Source organism: Hoplias malabaricus, chromosome 2 (assembly GCF_029633855.1).
Source record: "Hoplias malabaricus isolate fHopMal1 chromosome 2, fHopMal1.hap1, whole genome shotgun sequence".
Lineage (NCBI taxonomy): Eukaryota > Metazoa > Chordata > Actinopteri > Characiformes > Erythrinidae > Hoplias > Hoplias malabaricus.
This window is the reverse complement of record NC_089801.1, coordinates 37,247,996-37,270,343: the sequence shown is the minus strand read 5'-3', so window position 1 is coordinate 37,270,343 and position 22,348 is coordinate 37,247,996. Positions and strand designations below refer to the sequence as shown.

Genomic DNA, 22,348 nt, shown 5'->3' with positions numbered 1-22,348 from the left:
AAAAAAAGATTTTTCCATCCATCAATCATTTTATTGATAAAATAAATCATGTGCATGATATCAAACACAATGTACACTTTATATTAAAAAAATAAAGGCTTAACATTTAAAAGAACAGATTCCAAAAACAGAATTACACAGTTAGAACTTTAACATTCTCTTTAAATAAAGCTTTCTGCTTCACTACTTCTCACAGTCTCTGGTATTCTTCACTGTGTCCACAGTCCTCACTACCTGACCCCTCCTGGGTGAATCAGATCAGACAGACAAACAGAGTGAGAGACAGACTGAGTGAGTGAGTGAGAGAGTGTGTGTGTGTGTGAGAGTGAGAGATAGAGAGAGAGAGAGAGGGAGAGAGAGAGACCTAAATTCTGAATTTAACTGTTAATGAGAGGTCAGTATGAAAACACATTTGGTGTGCATTCTTCCCCATCACTCCAAGTATCTAACACGGCCAATCTGATGTTTATAAACACAGTGAAAACGAAGCTATTGAAGATTGTCACCTGTTGTTAGCGGCGACAGGAAAGTACGTATTTAATCGTATTTAAGCAAATTAGGCTGAAAGACGATGGTGTGCATTGCTGTAGACAGAGTCTAGAAACGAAAGCACTTTGTTGCGATGTCAAAAACGGTCTGTTTTTTTAGCTATTGAAAGGAAAAGGAGCATATATCAAATGCACCGGAGCGTCCATAAAAACAGTGTGCATTGTTCTCAGTGTCCGTATCATTCAGAATATGTAACCCTGTGTCAGATATAACCTTATTTTGAAAAGGTATTGACGCCGGAAAACCGAATATCGAAAAGAAAACTAACTTTACCGTGGTTTATTTCGGGACCAATTGATAACGTCAGTGGACGTCCAAAATGTGTCTGTTATTTTGGGACAAATCAATATTGTCAGTGGACGTCCGGAATGCGTTTTAAATCAGTTAAGAGAGAGAGGGGGAGAGAGAGAGAGAGAGAGAGAGAGAGAGAGAGAGAGAGAGAGAGAGAGAGAGAGAGAGAGAATGTGTGTGTGTTTGAGAGAGAGAGAGCCCCTCCCCTTCAGATAACGGTTACTCTGAGTTTGAATACAGCGTGAAAATAAGTTTCAGTGGATGATTTTTCAACGGTTTGTTGAAGCAGGCATCACAAAAACAGCGGAGGAGGCTCGTATATTCAGAGGTAAGTGATATTTAATCTTAATAAAACTTTAGTTTCACTCATTCTGGCAAAGTATAAGTATTTAAAGAGCTCTAGCAAAGCAACAGCTATGCTAGGTTAGCATCTCAGTGAAGACAAGTGAAGGAGTAGAGGAGGATAACCCATTCTGTATAAAGCAAATTAAAATTAATATTACATTATTAACAGTAATGTTTTTGACATTTATTTCAGCAGGTCTGGGTTGCAGTTACATGCAAGCCACCTTGCTAACAATGCGAATGTTAACCAAATATCAAAAGTGCTGGCCTGGAAAGTAAAATCATACAATAACATTTGTGCAGGCCACATTTGTGCTTTTCCAAATATGTGAAAATCCTCAGATGAACGGTATTTTTATCTGAAGTTGTGTGTAAAATATCGATGTATTGTACTCTGTTATTACTTTTACTTAGAAAATCAATACATATAATTTTATGAGGTGCACCAAAACATTTACATATGATACAATATTTTGTTAGACTGACAATTGTTTTCCCACTCAGGTATCCAACTAACTTGGAGTATGTTCATGTTCCCAAAGGTTTAACTGTGAAATATAAATGTTGCGGGGAACACTAATGCAAGTATGTATTTTATTATATTGTAGAATTAGTAATAATATTTTAAAACTTATAAGCTGTGATCTGATTATTAATGAAAGCATACGTGTTTTGAGTCAATACTGTCCATCCTCCAGTAGACCTTGCATATGTCACTCAAGCAAAAGCTAGAAAATGTGCCACTTTTCAATGTTGCAGAGATCTGAAGGTTTCAGTAATTTTATCAGGCAAGGAAGTCAACAGATGCATCAACAGCATTGTCACCAAATGCCCAGTGCTGGTAGCAAGTGAACCAACATCATATTAGTATTATTGTATCTTTTATAATTCTGAAAATATTATATTTAATATGTATAATATTATTCATTCATTATCTGTAACTGCATATCCAATTCAGGGTCATGGTGGGTCCAGAGCCAACCTGGAATCAATGGGCGCAAGGCGGGAATACACCCTGGAGGGGGGCGCCAGTCCTTCACAGGGCAACACAGACACACACATTCACACCTACGGACAATTTTGAGTTGCCAATCCACCTACCAACGTGTGTTTTTAGACTGTGGGAGGAAACCCATACAGACACGGGAAGAACACACCAACTCCTCACAGGCAGTAACCCTCAGGAAACCCATACAGACACGGGAAGAACACACCAACTCCTCACAGGCAGTAACCCTCAGGAAACCCACGCGGACACGGGGAGAACACACCAACTCCTCACAGACAGTCACCCGGAGCTGGAATCGAACCCACAACCTCCAGGCCCCTGGAGCTGTGTGACTGCGACACTACCTGCTGCGCCACCGTGCCGCCCTATAATATTGTTATAATATTTATAATATAATACTATAATATAATACTAGATTTATATTAGTTTTTTACTGTAAGACCATTATTAATATTCTATTATATTAATATTTGTCTAATATCGATTCCTTATTCTATCTTATTTGCGCTACACTATTGTCTTTATTGAAATCATTTATTGGATTATTATAATAAAGCTTTCATCTATTGTGTTCTGCTTTGTTTTTACAGTTGTCTGATGAGGTTGATGGAATCCATACTCTAACAGTGAACAAAATTCACCAGTTCAGCAATGGATTTACAGCTGTACTCCCTAAAATACACATTGCCACACTGACGTTGAGATGAGAGAGGACTTCAAAGCTTACAGGTTTGATTTAAACATTTGACCTAAATAATAATTTAACAATTATTGCATCAATGTGGCTTCTGTGCTTTCATTCATTCATGTATTCATTCATTGTCTGCTTGTCCAGTTCAAGGTTGTGGTGGGTACAAAATATTTACATACTACCTGGAGTCACTCTGCGCAAGGTGGGAACACACCCTAGACAGGGCACTAGTCCTTCACAGGGCACCACACACCCACACATTCACTCACACACTCACACTATGGACACTTTTGAGTAGCCAATCCACCTGCCAATGTGTGTTTGGATCATGGGAGGAAACCAGGAGCACACAGAGGAAACCCATACAGACACAGTAAGAAAACACCAAACTCCAGAGGGGGGCACCAATATAAATTAATAGTTAATAGGTATGGGATCATTATTAAAGCATTTTTCTTCATGATGTATAGGCATTGACTTCAAGAATAAACTTGCTTTTCTTGACTTACAACTCTGACCCCCTCATTAAGTATGATAAAGTAAACTGTTGCCACACCAACTGAAATAGTCACAGTCAACGGAAAGTCAGTATTATGTCTTAGTGTGTCATGCCAAGTCTGTTTCTGTTTTTCTGTAGGGTGAACCTACAACATTATATCTGATAATTCAGCTGAAAGATCAGGACTGGGAAACTGGTGTTTCCAGAGGAAGCCAGAGTGTGGTGAAAGCTGAGTTGAGGTTTGCTGTCATAGTGCAGTAGATGAGGCCTTCTTCACAACCTCCTGTATGTATCACGACTTCAAAATTGAATACCGTGCACACCTGAAAACACCATGACATTTCTCCAGAGATGCATTTTAAACATGGAGTTGCAGAGTGTGACTCAAGTGATCAACCTCCTGTACTAAACCTTTCATGCCTCCACTGAACCAATGCACACAATTTCTGCAGAAAGTTTAGAAAGTTTACCTTTGCCAATCTCAAACAACACATTGGCCTGAGCGTGGACATGTACAGTATAACCTGTGGTATATGACTGCCAGTACACTATTTTCAAATTTCATTCTAACAGAAGATGTGTACTGAAAACACAAGCAATAATTTTCCTTCCACTGCCATATTTTTATTAATTAAATGTATTGGGTTAAACAGATAAAAAAAGGTAAAATTTAATGTATATATTAAAATGTCAGTTTTGCGTATTTCCTCTTCAGGTGGATTTTTATTAATTTAAAAATTGCTATATTTTTGATTTTGTCTTTTTACATAAGTAATTGTTTCGTACACTGTTGATTATGAAAGGTCGCCAATCCACCTACTAACGTGTGTTTTTGGACTGTGGGAGGAAACCGGAGCACCCAGAGGAAACCCACGTGGACACGGGGAGGACACACCAACTCCTCACAGACAGTCACCCGGAGCAGGAATCGAACCCACAACCTCCAGGTCCCTGGAGCTGTGTGACTGCGACGCTAACTGCTGCGCCACTGTGCCACCCGTTATGAATATTTGTGTTAATAATTCTGTTACCACAGGGTACAAAATGGTTTAGGGTGGTATATATAAAGCTAATGGTAATGATACATTTTAGCCCCTTATGGTTCCAAGTACATTAACTAGTACAAAAACATGACTAAATAAAAGAACACTGAAAGGTATCATATATCATATATATCATATCATATATATATATATATGGACTAATTACAAAAATTTGCCAATATGTTTATAAATATTTTGCTTTTACCTATGGGTGTAAAGTTTTTTTCCAACCGGGATTGTGAACTGACAGGTACAATTAAATACTAATAGAAGTGTTACATAATGGAAACTATTAAAAGAAATAATGGATAAACTATTAGGAACCATTAAGTGCTAATGGGTTACATGTTACATGATGAAAACTATTAGATGTAGACACCATTAAAATCCAGTCTGAACCGTTAAATTCTTAATGGAACCTACTGTACTTTGAAAGTACATTTGTAATGTGACTCTGTTACTCGTCTTTTCAAAGTTTATGTTTGGATGTCTTTTCAACTTTAATTCAGTGTTTATTGAATGACATTTAGTACGTGATTTCAATGTTGAAATAACGGCTCTAAGTTTTTGTTAGTCGTCTTTTCAACTTTCATTTTCAACCTTAGGAAAACGCTGATTGAACGACATTTAGGTACGTGATTTCAGCGTTGAAATAACGGTTTTAAAAGGACGTCTTTAACGTGACTTTTTTTAGTCATCTTTTCAATGTCTGTGTTTGGACGTCTTTTCAACTTTCATTTTCAACCTTAAGAGAACGTTGATTAGACGGCAGTCATTACGTTATTTCAACGTTGAATCAACGGCTAAATGTTTACTGGGTTGACGGTAAGATATAACCAAGTGATCTAAACGCTCTCTGGGCTACCTAGTGGCAGTCGTAACTCAGAACTCGGCTCCAAAAAAAAAAAAAATCAACCGAGCGACGGCTCGTATCTCGGAAAATTTGTAAGTTCATTCACTCGTAAGTCAAGGTTTCACTGTATTGGGATAATAACCTGAAATTATATTTATCTGAACTGAGAGACACAACTAATCATTCAGCATGATGTTTATGTTTGAATGTAAATAAATCTTCACACCAATGCTCCAAAACATAGTGTAAAAGCTTCTCAAATGAAGTGAAGTAACGAAGGGATAAAGCTCTCTATTAATACACTTTATTTCAGGACGAATGTCTGATGTGTTTTTGTGTCTCCAGATTGAGTCTTGTTTTTGAGAAAAGTCAGAAATGGCTTCACTGAGCACCAAGTTTCTTCTGGTCACTGTGCTGCTGCACCTGAGCCTCAGTTTACTGACCGTCAGCGCAGAGGGAGAGGTCAGACCCTTATCTCTTAATTCGTCGACTGTAAATGTGTAATAAATAAGATACCTTACACCAGTTTCAAAAACGTTTTTTAACTTTCCCCTGCCATTTCTTGTGTGTTTTCATAAACCAGGAGAAAGGAGTGGAGCTGGATAACCGTGGGTTTAAAAGTATGCTTTCAAAACTGAATAAAGCAAACACCTTTATCTACAAAGCTGTAAGTATTTTCGTTAAATCTTGTTTATGGCAAAATTATTGAAAACTGTTTCTCCAAATTGTAACTCAGCAAAGATAAATTCTGTTCTCAAAAGAGAGTGAGAGAGAGAGAGAGAGAGAGAGAGAGAGATTGTAACACATTTTTATTTAAATGCTGTGTCTAGTAGCTGACTGTATATGTTTGTGTCTTATGAAGAATAAAATTGGTCAAGAAATGAAGCGTCATCATCATCATCATCATGATGAAGCGGCTCCTCATGATGATCAAGCTGCTCCCTCAAAAGTTTAAACTGAGAGAATGTATCATTTTAAGGGAAAAATATGTTGTTTCAAAATTTCATGGCGTCAACAAATCCCAAAAAAGTTGGGTCAAGGCCATTTTTTACCACTGTGTGGCATCCCCCCTTCTTCTTACAACACTCAACAGACATCTGGGGACAGAGGAGACCAGTTTCTCAAGTTTAGAAATAGTAATGCTCTCCCTTTCATGTCTAATACAGGCCTCTAACTGTTCAATCATCTTGGGTCTTCTTTGTTGCACCTTCCTCTTTATGATGCGCCAAATGTTCTCTATAGGTGAAAGATCTGGACTGCAGGCTGCCATTTCAGTACCCGGATCCTTCACCTACGTAGCCATGATGTTGTGATTGCTGCAGCATGTGGTCTGGCATTATCTTGTTGAAAAATGCAGGGTCTTCCCTGAAAGAGATGACGTCTAGATGGGAGCATATGTTGTTCTAGAACCTGAACATAGTTCTCTGCATTAATGGTGCCTTTCCAGACATGCAAGCTGCCCATGCCACAAGCACTCATGCAACCCCATACCATCAGTGATGCAGGCTTCTGAACGGAGCGTTGATAACAACTTGGGTTATCCTTGTCCTCTCTGGTCCGGTTGACATGGCTTCCCAGTGTTCCATAAAGAACTTCAAATCGTGACTCATGTGACCACAGAACAGTCTTCCATTTTGCCACACTCCATTTTAAAAGACCCCTGGCCCAGTGCAAACGTCTGAGCTTGTGGAGCTTGCTTAGAAATGGCTTCCTCTTTGCACTGCGTAGTTTTAGCTGGCAACGGCGGATGGCACGGTGGATTGTGTTCACTGACAATGCTTTCTGGAAGTATTCCTGAGCCCATTCTGTTATTTCCTTGACAGTGGCATTCCTGTTTGAGGTGCAGTGACGTTTAAGGGCCCGGAGATCACGAGCGTCCAGTAGAGTTTTACAGCCTTGACCCTTACGCACAGCAATTGTTCCAGATTCTCTGAATCTTTTGATGATGTTATGCACGGTTGATGATAATAACTTAAAAGTGTTTGCTATTTTACACAGGTAGTGTTGCAGTCACACAGCTCCAGGGACCTGGAGGTTGTAGGTTCAATCCCTGCTCTGGGTGACTGACTGTGAGGAGTTTGGTGTGTTCTCCCCATGTCCACATGGGTTTCCTCCGGGTGCTCCAGTGTAGTGGAGTATGGATCCAGATCAAGAAATGAAAAATTAAGACTCTGACTCTCCATTCTGTTTCATAAAAAGGAGGGGACGGGACCTGCATTCCACAGAGTGTGTGTGTATCTTATCCAAAATCAACAGATGGCCCAGGAATGCCTGATGGTGACCTCGCAACGCGAGTTCAAACCAGACAAACAGCATGGACCAACAGTGCCCCCAAGTGGACATTTGCGAAATCATTTTTCGCCCTCTCTCCCTCTAACAAAGGAGATCGGACACATATGTTTCTGCTGAAGTTAAGCATGTATTATGCAATGTGTTATTAATATTATCCTCTGTTTTTCTCAGGTGACTGTCTACTAACTAACCGAGTGATGTGAATTACTGTTTTAATCACGAGGAAAAATCCCTGTCTCAATTTAGAAAAATGAATTAATCTCTAACATCTTGAATAGTTGATAATATACTCGATATATATATATGTTGGATATGAATTGGATAAGCGGTTACAGATAATTAATGAATGAATGAGTATTAGCTAATTAATTCGGAGCACACCGCTTCTGAGGATCGGAGGAAAACAGAACGCTTCCTTGCAACGCTCTCCCTCACTCCGGGAAAACCAGCCAGGCCAGCAGCTCTCTGTGAAGGGAATCCCCGACTGACGTCACACCATCTAAAAGACGGCAAAAGTGGCTGATGCATCCTGGAGGGAACTCCCTCACTAACCAGCCTACCTCCAGCTGTGACAAGTCAAGCACCGGAAGAACAGATTGAAAATCTGCTGGACCCATCGGCTCGGTTCTGAGTTGCGCCAAAGAGTAAGCAAATTCCTCATTTTCAGAAGCTGATGACGAATTAAGTCTCTTGATAAATTTATACACTAATTAAATAATTTAGCAACATATTATTCACAAGTCATATAGCCTAGCCAATTATTAAATTCGAACTGGTTTCACCCGTGTTGATTCCGTGAGATTTTGATGATTGTGCTATGTTTATCAACCTATTATCATTCCTTTTAATGAAGTGTTTCCATTATCTGAAATAATACAGTGTGTGGAGTTTGTTCATTAAGAGTCTGAAAATCCTGAGGACTCATCCCTAGCGTTGACAGTATTTCAATCTCTGATAAATTATTAATATTTTTGTCATTTAATTCAGTAATAATAATAATTATTATTATAAGTGATAATCACCATTAAACATAACCAACTCAAATACTGTTACTACACTACACCAGTTTCCTTACACGGTCCAAAAACACGTTGGTATGTGGATTAGCGACTCAAAAAGTGTCTATAGGTGTGGATGTGTGAGTGTGTGTGTTGCCCTATGAAGGACTCCAAGGTGTGTTCCTGACTTGCACCCAGTGATTCTGGATAGACTCCGGACGCACAGCGACCCTGAACTGATAAACGGTTACTGACAATGAATGAATGAATGAAATTTTAAAATAGGCAATATTTAAACATAAAACTATAACATTTTAACAATAAAGTTTCAAAATGTTAATATTGACTTTGTACTATATTGAATTAAATATAGGGTTTAAATGATTTGCACATTGCATTCTATTTTTATTGACATTTTGCACAACATCCCAACTTTTCATCAAATGGGGTTTTTAGATTTCTTTACTTCGTCCTGTTCTGCATTGCAGTAGGTGAATCATTAGGCACAAGTCTGGAACACACTCTGGACAGAGAGCTAGGACAGGACATTACACACTCACCCACTCACTCAGTTACTCAAACCTGTGGACAATGGCACACCCCGCAATTAATAATATACTTTTGAAATATTTTTCTAGGCATTTTTGGTTTATTAAGGATTAATATGCAAGACAGTTGTCTCCCTGCATTAGACTTTCTAAAGTCTATATTTTAAAGATCCTAACCAACGAGTAATGATGAGAAATAAGAAATGACACAGACAACATTGTGCATTCACCATGTGAGGATTTTTTTTAATGCTACAGCATAAAGTAAAATGTGCAGATGAAAAACCCACAGCAGTGAAATCGTCATCCATACATCCAACAAAAAAGCATTGTGGAAGAGGCTCTTGTGGTGTAAAGAAAAATATTAAGTATGAAACAATTCAGAAATCACAGCCCTCCCATCTTTCACCCTGTCCCAAAGCAAAAGCTGAGCTACATCTTTCTAAAAATCATTGCACTAACAGACACTGGGCAGAGTGAAAGTTATTTCCGTTTCAGAAACAAAAAGCGCAAGCCTGCAGTGAATGAGCTGAGTTATGGTTTGCAGTGTGCAGCCCTTTTGTTTGGTGGCTGATTAGTCTGGTTGTGAAAGTGTACAGGGAGACGGTAGTTTTTAACTTTTTCACAGCCCACAACTACATACAGTTTATCTTTCTTAACCTTAAATTTGCAGTCGCTTTTCAGCCTCCTGCTTTCGACCATGTAAACAGTGAAGTTGCGCTCGCTGTGGCACAGGTTCCCATCGCCTTCTTCAAAACTTTTACCATTACAGAGTTCCTGAACTGGGACTTCATCAGCATTTCTAAAGAAAGTCTGAACCCGTTTTCTTCCACAGAGACTTTTTTTGCCCAGGTAATACATCATTTTTAGTAGATGTTGTGTCCAGCTCTTATCTGTGAAATCAAACACCTTTGGGAGGATGTGCTTTGCAGAGAAGATGTTGTAGCCGTCGTCATTCTTATCCTTGCTTTTACAGCGTTTGGCAGAGCTGGAAACCACAGCCAAAAATAAAAACAGGAGAACAGGCAGCCTCATCCTGAGAGAGAGAGAGAGAGAGAGAGAGAGAGAGATTCAGTGGAAGAAAAAACTGCACTTAAAACCCCAAGGTATAAATACATATAAAGTGTTCTGTAACACTTTACTGTATACTCTTAAAAAAACTCCCAAATCCAGGAGTCATTCTCTGGGTGGGCAGGATGGTGACATCTCATTGCAGGAAGCTCAACATGCTTCCCTAACAACCTTCTCCTCCAAGCATGTTGAGCTTCTGTGTTGTTCTGTGTGACGCCAAGATGTGGATGGCTGAGGCATCACCGAAGATCTAAGCAGACATTAGTAAAATGGTTTGTAAGTGTTTAAGAAGTGAAGGACCTGTTATGTTTAAAGGTCTTGTTGAGCTCACCTGGATGAAAGTGCTCTGAGTCTGGTGCAGAGTACTGGAGAGATGTGAAGAACTCACAGATAAACTTGTTGTTCCAGAAGATCCCTGATCAGTGCTTCAGGTCTCAGCATCTTCTCGCTGGCTTTTATAGACCCTGACAACGGTTGTCCTAGAGGGCTAAAAAACTAAATGCACATTTGCATTTATGGCATTTAGCAGGCACTCTTAACCAAAGCGACTTAGAAAAGTGCTTTGTTTTTGTTCAGGTTTGTATTCCAGTGAGTACAAATAAGTTATGGCAAGTCCAAAATACACTTGGGCTCAGACAATGCCAGAGCAAAGCCACTGTTGACACCTAGAAAGAAAAAGTAGAGATTTAACACAGCATACATATGATAACAAACACCTGTGACCTGTGTTGTCACGTAGAAAACAGATAAAGATTTAAGTACAGAATAAGTGCGAACACTTTCAGTATTGTTTCTGTATTTCAGTTAGTGTTTGAAGAACATGAGACAGTCTGCTGTCCATACAGTGAGGGCTAGGGGGAATTCATTTTATCACCTGGGTCTTATATGTTTCTTGAAGGACGGTGGGTCAAGTCTGGCTGTACTTGAAGCTTGAAGGCCTTGATATCCAGATTGGATCTTGACCATTGTCATAAGATCAGACGCTGCTGGATTATGGATCAGCTGCAGGGTCCTGATTGTCCATCGAGGAAGACCAGCCAGTATCAAGCTGCAGCAGTCAAATCTTAAAATGACACGGGAATGGACAAGCACCTGGACAGCCTTCTGAGTGGGAAAGAGAGCCTTGCTAAGCTTGAGCTTCTGGTAGTGAGATGCCATCCAGGAACAGATATCAGCCAGACATGCAGAGACCTGAATGTATCAGATGGAGAGAAAAAAAAACATTAGTTGAGTGTTATCAGCACAACAGTCGAAAGATAAACCATGAGAGAGGTCAAGAAGGTTCAGGACAGATGACACATTGGCTGATCTTGCTGCCTGGAGCTTCTCAGTCACTGCTATGAGGGCAGTTTCTGTTGAGTTTGCTGGTTCGAAGCCAGAATGTTATGGGTCCATGAGCTGGTTTTGTGTGAGAAAGAGAGACAATTGGTTGTACACTACACATTCAAGAATTTCAGAAAAGAAAGAAATGAGTGGTACTGGTCGGTAGCTGCTGAGGCCTGAGCTGTCTCTGTAGGAAGAGAAGAGAATTTTTATTACTATTTTATGTCAATTGTTGTGTAGTATTAATAGTATTATGAAAATACAACAATTAAAAATAAAGAATTAATGTGCTATGTTCACTTTCAGCAACATCAAAATCACCATCTTTCAGTTTTCAAACTATGGTATGGTTGTACGTGAAGGATCTTTAGGTGATATGCCAGAGGACATTTGAAATTTACTACATTTGCTACAGATATATCACTAGCTCTTCACAGGGGTCATTAGGTAGGCACCTCCCCTTGTCAGTGTTTTGCTGAATTAAGCCCACAACACCTCCAGAAGGCTCAACAGTGAGCTCTAGCTTTACACTCCTACTTTACCCTTTACCATCAACAACCGTAAATACACACTGACCTCTTTGGTGACTAATGCTGTACCTAAACCCACTGGCACCGTTAATGCATGCTCAGTAGCACCAGCTACTATATAGAAGTGTGAGCTTAAAACTAATGGTCTGCTCCACAGACCCGATGATGCGCTGCAGTATGTTGTGTTTGGTGATGACAGACTCATGATGGTGATGACTGTGTTAAACTGCACCGTCTCCTGGGGCAGGTCAAGCTTCCTCAGCTAATGCATCCTCTGCTGAGCTCTCTTAACAATGGTGCTGATATTGTAGTCCCATTTCAGGTCCCTGGTGATCGTTGTGCCCTTGCAGGACTCCATAGTAATCACAGTTCTGTCAAGGATGTTGAGTGCTGGCGGGGTTTGTAGGCTTCTCCTCAAGTCCACTTGCTTGTCTACTGGTTTAACTGTGTTCTGCTCAAGATTGTTGTGGCTGCTCCAGAGGATAATCTGATCAACCACCCATCTGTAAGCAGACTCATCACCATCACAAATGTGATAAGTGGTGACAGAGCCAGTCCAGATTTTCTTGGGGCCCTAAGCAGAATTTTGATAAGGGGCACTCGTACCTGAATTCTGTGAGCTGAAGTGTGACCATTTTGTGACAGGTGACAGGTGCACATGTCCATTGTCAGAAATCAACTGGTTGAAAGTTAAGGTTGAAAGTAAAATAACTAACAGTTTTAATTGTACTGTATAATCCAAGTTAAGAGTTGTTTGTAATCCAAAACAGATTCTGTTGACTAGCATATTTGCTATTGTTAAATTGATAGAAGGATCCATTGTTCTTGGTGCATTTTGGTGCAAGTATTCAACCCCCTGAACTTTTCAAACTTATGCTACATTTCAGGCTTCAAACATAAAGATATAAAATTAAAATTTTTTGTGAAGAATCAACAACAAGTGGGACATAATCGTAAAAGTGGAATGAAATTTATTGGATGTGTCAAACTTTTTTAACAAATAAAAAACTGAAAAGTGGGGCGTGCAATATTATTCGGCCCCCTTGCGTTAATACTTTGTAGCGCCACCTTTTGCTGCAATTACAGCTGCAAGTCGCTTGGGGTATGTCTCTATCAGTTTTTTGCACATCGAGAGACTGAAATTCTTGCCCATTCTTCCTTACAAAACAGCTCGAGCTCAGTGAGGTTGGATGGAGAGCGTTTGTGAACAGCAGTCTTCAGCTCTTTCCACAGATTCAGGTCTGGACTTTGATGTGGCCATTTCAACACCTGGATACGTTTATTTGTGAACCATTCCATTGTAGATTTGGCTTTATGTTTTGGATTATTGTCTTGTTGGAAGATAAATCTCCGTCCCAGTCTCAGGTCTCTTGCAGACTCCAACAGGTTTTCTTCCAGAATGGTCCTGTATTTGGCCCCATCCATCTTCCCATCAATTTTGACCATCTTCCCTGTCCCTGCTGACGAAAAGCAGGCCCAAACCATGATGCTGCCACCACCATGTTTGACAGTGGGGATGGTGTGTTCAGGGTGATGAGCTGTGTTGCTTTTACGCCAAACATATCGTTTTGCATTGTGGCCAAACAGTTTGATTTTGGTTTCATCTGACCAGAGCACCTTCTTCCACATGTTTGGTTTGTCTCCAAGGTGGCTTGTGGCAAACTTTAAACGAGACTTTTTATGGATAACTTTGAGAAATGGCTTTCTTCTTGCCACTCTTCCATAAAGGCCAGATGTGTGCAGAGTACGATTGATTGTTGTCCTATGGACAGACTCTCCTACCTCAGCTGTAGACCTCTGCAGTTCATCCAAAGTGATCATGGGCCTCTTGGCTGCATCTCTGATCAGTCTTCTCCTTGTTCGAGATGAAAGTTTAGAGGGACGGCCGGGTCTTGGTAGATTTGCTGTGGTCTGATACTCCTTCCATTTTGATATGACTGCTTGCACAGTGCTCCTTCGGATGTTTAAAGCTTGGGAAATCTTTTTGTATCCAAATCCAGTTTTAAACTTCTCCACAACAGTATCTCAGACCTGTGATGGAGAATTCACTTATTCATAGATCAGGCATTGGATATTTCCCTAGAGGCAAAGATGTACAGACATGTGACTGCAATAAACAAATAATATAGAAAACATGTGATTGTAATAAACAAATGATATAAAGACATGAAAATTATTTTAAACAAGTTTTATGGAAAGATATTAGAATGGTCAAAGGTACTTGAGTTTATAACTCAGGCCTGAACTCTGTAGAAAAAAAGGAGAATGGTGTAGCATGGGACTGTCTGGTATGGTGTGATATACGACATCTTTAGAAGATAAGGATACCTTCTTAGTTGGACTCCTATGATATACTGCATCCTTAAGGAGACAAGGGTACCATTTAATTGGGGTCCTATGGAATACAACCTAATTAAAAAAATGGGAGGGGCGAGATGACCTCACCCCAAAAAGTGTATGTAAACTGTGGTTTCCAGTATGTCATTGTGAGTGAGTCTGCAGGAGGCTTCTGAGACTGCTCTCCAATGCTTTAAGAAAGTAAAGAGCCTGCTGATCTTCCAAGAAGTCGTCTTCATCTTTCAAGTATTTTTAAAAAGAACTAGAAACTTTTATTTGAACTTATTCTTTTAAGTATTATAGTTCAGACTAGATATAAGATTAATACGTCATGGTAACGACATTTTGGTGGCCCGTACGGGAACTCTGAGAGACCCCGACCGGTGGCAAAAGATCGTTATCAGCACCAGAACATGTGCATTTCGTTTTGGGGGTGAGAGAACCAACCTCATCATTGCATGCATCATTAAAACGGGTAAGCAGAGCCTTTTTACATATAAATTCTGCATATTGATGAGCTTGTGTCTCTCTGCCACAAAAAGTTGTAATGCAGTTTGATATGTGGAGAAGGCTTATTGGAAGAGAGGCATGATTAAAAAACTTTTGAAAAAAAGGAGTTCAAAGGAAAAAACAGCCTTAAAGAGTCCAAAATTATACAAAAATACAGTTGTTGGTCCTTTAAAAAGCTGCTGAGACTTACACAACTGCAGAGTGGAAGCTCAGGGAAAAGGCCGCAAGCATAAAAAGACTAAAATACTTAAAATACCCTTGGCTGAATAAAAAGTAATAATAAGAAAGAGAAAGAGCTCAGAAAAGAATAGATAAAAGAGAAGGAAAAATAAAAGTGCACAGAAAGAGAGAGAAAAAATGCGCATGAAAGGTACCAAGAGTTAAGTGTTGTTTGTTTGTTTGTTTATGGTCAAGTAATGGTTAATAGTTAAGTTAAATAAAGAAAGGATGCTGCAGATTGGATTAAGCCCTCTTTTTAGAGGCGGGATTAGCCCGGCCGTAAATCCTGAAAAATTCACTAGGTGATTTTTTAGGTCAGTTTGATGAGAAACTGGAGGTGTGATACTGAGATTTAATTAGGGGTGCCCACTCGAAACACTGTTGACGAACACTGTATTGATGCTGCCTCTCTTTGAATTATTACACTTCATAAGGAGCATAAATTAAAAATAAGGAATAACGGTATAAGAAAATAAGTAGAGGTAGAAAATAAAAGCATGCTGTTAAAGTGTGAATGAGTCGACTATGAGAATTGTGTTGAATGTTGAAAGTGATGAGTGTGTGTGTGTGTGTAAGTTTAGTGAGTTTAGAAAAAAAGAACTGTCTTTCTGTGTGTGTGTGTTAGTGTGACTGTGTCTAATAACCCTCCCTTTTCCTATTCTATGTGTGTGTGTATGGTCAGCTGAGAGAGCTGAGTGCAGGTGGGGGAATGATCACCCCCCTCCTTTCTTTGGTTCATCATGAGAGTGTGAGCAGAACTCTCTTCCTTGTGCTGGAAAGAGCAATAAATTTTCTGTGGGTGTGTTTAGAGAAAGTAGGGAAAGGACACCTCTGCCCAGAGAGTGTCAAAGAGAAAGACTGTCAGAAAGAGTGAAGAAAGTGTTTGAAGAAAGTGTTTAAAGAAAGTGGGAAATGTGATAAAGCATGAAAGATTTAGAAATCAATAGGGAAAGAAATTTGTAATGGTAAAATGTATGAGCTTCGTTCAAGGACAGGTAGTGTAAATTATTCATGAACCTCAAATTGAGGGCTTTTGTATTTGTTATGAAAATGAGCCTTGAACAGAAGACGTTTTTAAATAAAAAGTAAAAACAATGAGCTTTCTGGAAGACTGTAAAATAAAGAAAACAGTAGAAAATGAGCTCCAGAAAGACGTTTCTTATGAGCTTTCTGGGAGACTAGAAAACAATGAGCTCCAGAAAAACATTTTTTAGAGAATAGAAAAAATGAGAGCAAGGTGTTAAAGCTGAGAGTACATTGGGGAAATTGTAAGGTGTAATCATGGGTAAATTAGTATTGGAAAAAAGGAGAAACATTTTGAAATCTCCATATGAAATGGCGTACTGATAAAAGCCACGTTGATTTCGTCTAAATAGAAAATAATAGTCATTTGGGAAAATTTAAAATATAAATGTATGAAAAATATTGATGTATAGTGCTGTACAGGGGTTTGGAGCTCCTGAGATTGGGTGCGTTTGAACTAGGTTTTTTTTTCCAATGGGTGTAGTGCGTGTATGGAGTTTGACTGGAATGAGAGACTGTGCTTAACCCCAGACCCACTCAAAGGAATGCAGCTCCAGGAGAGCATTGTGTGTGTACAAAGAGACAGGATGAGAATTAATAGACACACGTGTGCTGAGCTTAAATTATGTAAATAATACCAGTAATAATTGGAATAACATACACATAAAATAAGATAGGGAATTAATGTGGATAAATTAACATGTATATATTTTTGTTAAGTAAATTTGTGTTACAGGACCATCAGAATAAAGCTGAAAGCAGGTGGTGCCATCAATACAAGGTAGAAGGAGCGAGAGCGAGAGAGAGAAAAGCCAAACTGAGTAAGGGAAGTGTGAATTTATTCTCACATATATACACACACAGGATTAGTTTGATTACACTATAAACACACAGTTTAAGTTGAAGTAGTGAGGTAAAAATGGGGAATAACTTAATAAATCCCGAAAAAAGATATTACACCATTTTTCCTGATGTTGTCTGAAGGGGTAGGAACGATGGTAGAATTGTCAGAATGCATGAAGCAGTGGAATAAAAAACAGCTAAAAAAGAAAAGCAATAGCCGCTTAGAAGTTCATTTGATGTTGAATTATGTCAGGAGGTGATAATGATGGTGGAAAGAAAATTACTAGAACTAAGGCCCAGGTAGGGAGGAAATTATGTTGCTTAGCTATAATACAAGCTTTTGAAACTCATGCAATTAAAATGAGAGAAAAAGTGCAGGAGAAAGAAAGGGAAGTTCCTGGAAAAGATAAGAGACAGGCTGACGAAGGAAGATAGGGAGTTAAAGATAGACCCCCACTGTATGCCCCTGAAATAAAGTGTGCAGCAGACAAGACAGCCAGAAGCACAACAGTATCAGAGATCTCCTGTATACTGCTGGACTTGTGGTAAACCAGGCCACTACAGTTGTGATTGCCAGAGTCAAGAATGGTATTAATTGTGCCCAGGAGACCTAAGGGGGGAGTATATAAATTTGGTTGCCTCAACAATGGTAAATAAAGAACTAGTAAAGCCAATTAGCATAAAGGGTTAACACCTTGTGAACAAAGTGATTCAGAACATTTCACAAGCACTGAGAATCAAACACAGACTAGGGTGTGTTTATCATCCTCAGTCACAAGGCAGAGTAGAAAGGCAAAATGGAATAATTTATGCAAAGACGTGCAAAGATTATGGCAGATAGAAAACAGAAAAAAAACCTTTAGCATTGATGAGCATGAGAATGTCAACCAACAGAGTCACTCACTTAATGCCTCATGAAATGTTAACTGGTCAACCAATGCCAGTAACACATTTGAAGGGACCCACCTGTGGCCCCAACCTTGAACAGTTGCAAAAAGAACTACAAGAGTATGTCAAGTGAAGAAAAAAAAAATGAAAAAAATAAATAAAAAAAACTCTCCCATCAGCTACATCCACTGTGCACCAACAAAGCACAGACACAGGAGCAGAAGCAAGGTTCAAGACAACGCCAGCACCAGACGTCATCAAGCCAGGTCTGAGCAGAGTACAAAGACCGGTAACTAGGAGCGTCACTAGAGCTACACCACCATCAGCTGATGACTCTGACTGATTGATGTTGAGTCTAGGCAACGGCTGGCAAACAGTCATCCAGACTCATTTTTATTTATTTTTTTAGCTCAGTTAGAGGTGTGAGCCAAGCGCCGCCTCTGCTGCAGTAACAAAATAACACAACAACTAATTAACTCTGACTGTATAATTTGACATTATGCCTGGTTGGTATCCATTTAGATATCCTGGACTTTGTGGACTGAAGGGAATCACTTGTGCATTGTTTATGTTGTCTAGTATCATTGTGATAATCATTCTGTCTGCAGGTATTTCTTACACAAATTATGACCCACAAGGTAACTTGAATGATACACATGTGTTCACACCACTAAACATATTCACATAGATTAAAATAAATGACACAGGTCCAGTTCTAATTTCACTCGAACGTGAGAAGCGAGCAGTAGTCTTATCTGTAGCATATTCTGCAGTAAAGCAGACCTGGAATACATCAGAAGGATTAATTTGTGAATGCTATTGTCCAATACATAGTCAGCAGGTTTGCATGGGGACATTAAGTTTTTCACCAGGAGAATACAATGTACTTAATGCTTACATAAGCCAGGTATATCTAATTGTACTCAAATTCCAAATTGTGTTAATCAAGCTTCAACAAAACCAAGACAACAGTTTCATAAGATACCAAGATACCAAGACGTTGGTCCTTGGCACTAATAATGGTACATCACCTAAATCAGTCCAAGATAGAGCAAGATTATTTTGTGAAATATCAGAATTTAAGAGCTAATGATACAATTACAGACATAAAGGGTAAGTTCCACTCAATTGGAACTCAAAAACTCATAATGTTCAAGCTGTGGGATTTTCACTGTTAGCGCACATTGTGACTTTCTGATGTGCTATGAAAGTATACACCTTAATCATTCACACAGAGTAGTCATACACAAATGGGAAGCCCTAGAGTGGTACGTGCTAATGGGAACTATTGATTCAGAGACTAACAATGGCCAAAAGGACAAAGGTGAGGTAGTTACAATGTACGCTACTCAGAACATGTTGTATAAATATTTGCAATTCACAGCCTATACGAATGTTGACAATGATTGCATAGCATGTTACTCTAAAAAAAGGGGTCCCATCAATTGTTCCATTGGGAGGTTTAGCTGAATGTGTAAATAAGTCTACAGTATGCCCACGGGCTCACAGTTGTTCAATATTGTACAGACCATTCACTCATCCGCCACCTATGGTGCATACCCATAATGTTTCTGTAAAAATTCTGTCCCAAATGTGAGAGGAATAATTCGCAGATACAGAAGAAAGTTAAATAGTACAGGTTGGGATTTGGACAGTAATATAAAGTTATTGAACATAGACTTGGGTGAGGGTACAGTACCAGTGGCTGATATATTTTGGGTTTGTGATAATGGTAAACAAATAGCTCAATCTTTAGCTCCTACCTGGAAAGGATGTTGTGCTCCAGTTACTTTATCAGGTCAGGTTGCACTATTACCTGTACACATACCAACAGCTCGGAACAAGCGAGATGTATCATCTTGGCTCGCAGGTAAAGACACTATATTTTCGAAACCTACTTTAACATATTCTGGAGTGCCAACTGACGTACCAGCTGAACACATGGTAATGTCTCACTCTAGTATTGATAATTGGGTAGTTTTTTTCCATGGTATTAGACTTATAAAATGCCCATTGGATTAATTATATTTGGTACAATCAGCAAAGGTTTATGAATGTCACTACAGGTGCTTTGGCTTCTTTAGGCCAGCAGATAGATGCAACTTCTAAAATGGTGGTACAAAATAGGTTTGCTATTGATTCTATGAGAGCTCCAGATGATGGTGTTTGTGTTCTGTTTGGAGAAGAGTGTTGTACTTACATTTCTATGAACACTGCTGAAGATGGTAATTTCACTAAATTTATGACACAATTAAAGGAATTGAGAGATGAACATGTGGACCAACTCAAAGGGAGGAGTCCCTGGAGAGGGATGGTTGTCTTGGCTATTTTCAGGCCAATGGAAAGCGGGGTTGATTAGAATGGGTATGTTTTTGCTTTTGTTTCTTCTTATTTTGTTTATATTGGGAAGTTGTGTTATGCCTTTTATTCGCAGCATGATGGGAAAGATTATGTCTGGACTCACAGGACAATATCCTGTACTTCACCCTGTACAATCCAGTGGATCTTCTCGAACTATTCGTGTGACATGTCATGTCCGACCTTACACCTACTCGGATCGTCAAGTCATCTGACTCAGGTGAAGTGCTAGAAACCTCTCCCTATAGTCAGCAACGTGCCTATTTACATGATGTAAAATCACAATAGGTAGAAGACAACATCTTCAGGAGCAAACAGCTTCGTTGCATGTTTCATGTTTGTCACGCCTTCGTCCTGTCAAGTCTGTTGTCCCCGGTCATGTGCTCCTTTTTAGCACATGGCTATGTTTGTTTATGTTCGAGTCTCCGCCTTTGTTCCGCCTCCTCGTCCGTGTCATGTGTTAACCCGTCCTCGTTATCTGTCCAGGTGTGTCTCATTTATGTCTTGTACTTAAGCCCTCTTGTCTCACGTCTTGTTTGTCGTACATTTCTCATTTCTCCTTTGTCTTGTTAATCGCTTTATGCTAGTCTGTCCGTCTGTCTCCACAGTTTCTCTTTTCTCCTTAGTCTTTTCTCTAGTCATGTCGTGTCGTTTATCTCTCATTTCTAGTCAAGTCATGTTTGTTTCCTAGTTTTGTCGTTTAGTGTATTTCCTGTCTCAGTAGTTTTATGTCCTCGTCTTGTTGTTCCCTTTATAGCTTGTCTGTGTTCTGTTAGATCTTTTGTTATAATAAACTCATTGTGTGTTAGCGAGTGCGTCCGCCTCTGTCAGTCCGCCCCGTGATCCGTGACAATGTTATCCATGTATTTACTCATATGTTATTTTTGTTATTATTTGCTGTACTCAATTATCCATATATTCATTTGTATTTACTCATGAGAAAATGCAGTTGCACATGCCATTCTTGTTTATTAGGAACAGGGATAGTTAAGCTTGCTAAATATTAATATATATATACATTACTCCCAGATAGACTCTGTATTGTATGGTAGTCAATATTAGGATGTAATTTGGCCTATTGGGTATTGGCTGATTAGCCCCAAAGACTGTTAAAGGGTGTGAAGACAGGGCTATAAGGCCTGAGCAGTCGTGAAATGCCCATATAATGGGTGAAAGGAGGGCCTGAAGATTCAGTATTATGGACCTATTACCCAAAGGAGGGTTTGTGCTTGACTGATGAGCATGGTCTAAGAATATAAGCTGTGTCAGACTCCAGTGTTGACTGACTCTTAAAGTCACCCAGGACAGTTTGTCCAAGGACAGTCGACATTTAAAAAAAAAAAAAAGTTGTTATAGCCGTCCGTGCTGGGATGTGTCTTATTAAGGGTACCTGCCTAGTATTCTATCATACAATAGTATGACCTGTCTGGGGAGGAATGATGATATATTATGGTATGTTTTACTTAGTTTATTTTTAGTTCAATACTCTGCATTATTCAGACACATATATCCAACTATTATACACAGTATATACTAACAACTATATAAATGCATATATGCACCTTTATTTACACTTATGAGAAGATGCAGTGGTTCACGACTAGTAGTCGTGAAAGGGGGGAATGATGGAGAATTCACTTATTCATAGATCAGGCATTGGATATTTCCCTAGAGGCAAAGATGTACAGACATGTGACTGCAATAAACAAATAATATAGAAAACATGTGATTGTAATAAACAAATGATATAAAGACATGAGAATTATTTTAAACAAGTTTTATGGAAAGGTACTTGGTATGGTCAAAGGTACTTGAGTTTATAACTCAGGCCTGAACTCTGTAGAAAAAAAGGAGAATGGTGTAGCATGGGACTGTCTAGTATGGTGTGATATACGACATCTTTAGAAGATAAGGATACCTTCTTAGTTGGGCTCCTATGATATACTGCATCCTTAAGGAGACAAGGGTACCATTTAATTGGGGTCCTATGGAATACAATCTAATTAAAAAAATGGGAGGGGCGAGATGACCTCACCCCAAAAAGTGTATGTAAACTGTGGTTTCCAGTAAGTCATTGTGAGTGAGTCTGCAGGAGGCTTCTGAGACTGCTCTCCAATGCTTTAAGAAA

General features: G+C 39.2%; 2 long non-coding RNA genes across 7 annotated transcripts; both read left to right on the top strand.

The window, feature by feature from the left end:
* Positions 1–1,063: 1,063 nt before the first annotated feature.
* Positions 1,064–5,942, top strand: LOC136687750 (uncharacterized). Of its 5 annotated transcripts, none has more exons than XR_010800521.1 (7): positions 1,064–1,168; positions 1,690–1,770; positions 1,945–2,052; positions 2,785–2,923; positions 3,030–4,331; positions 5,626–5,742; positions 5,864–5,942. It is a non-coding gene; the product is annotated as an uncharacterized lncRNA (long non-coding RNA). The 5 variants fall into 5 exon arrangements; XR_010800524.1 differs by having other exon boundaries at positions 1,945–2,923; positions 3,030–3,087; positions 3,523–4,331; XR_010800522.1 differs by having other exon boundaries at positions 1,945–2,923; positions 3,030–3,669; positions 4,188–4,331.
* Positions 5,943–6,769: 827 nt separating this feature from the next.
* LOC136687751 (uncharacterized) lies at positions 6,770–20,750 on the top strand. Of its 2 annotated transcripts, XR_010800525.1 has the most exons (5): positions 6,770–8,216; positions 9,891–9,970; positions 10,095–10,224; positions 16,868–16,952; positions 18,042–20,750. It is a non-coding gene; the product is annotated as an uncharacterized lncRNA (long non-coding RNA). The 2 variants fall into 2 exon arrangements; XR_010800526.1 differs by lacking the exons at positions 16,868–16,952; positions 18,042–20,750 and adding an exon at positions 11,088–11,708.
* The last annotated feature ends 1,598 nt before the right edge of the window (positions 20,751–22,348 follow it).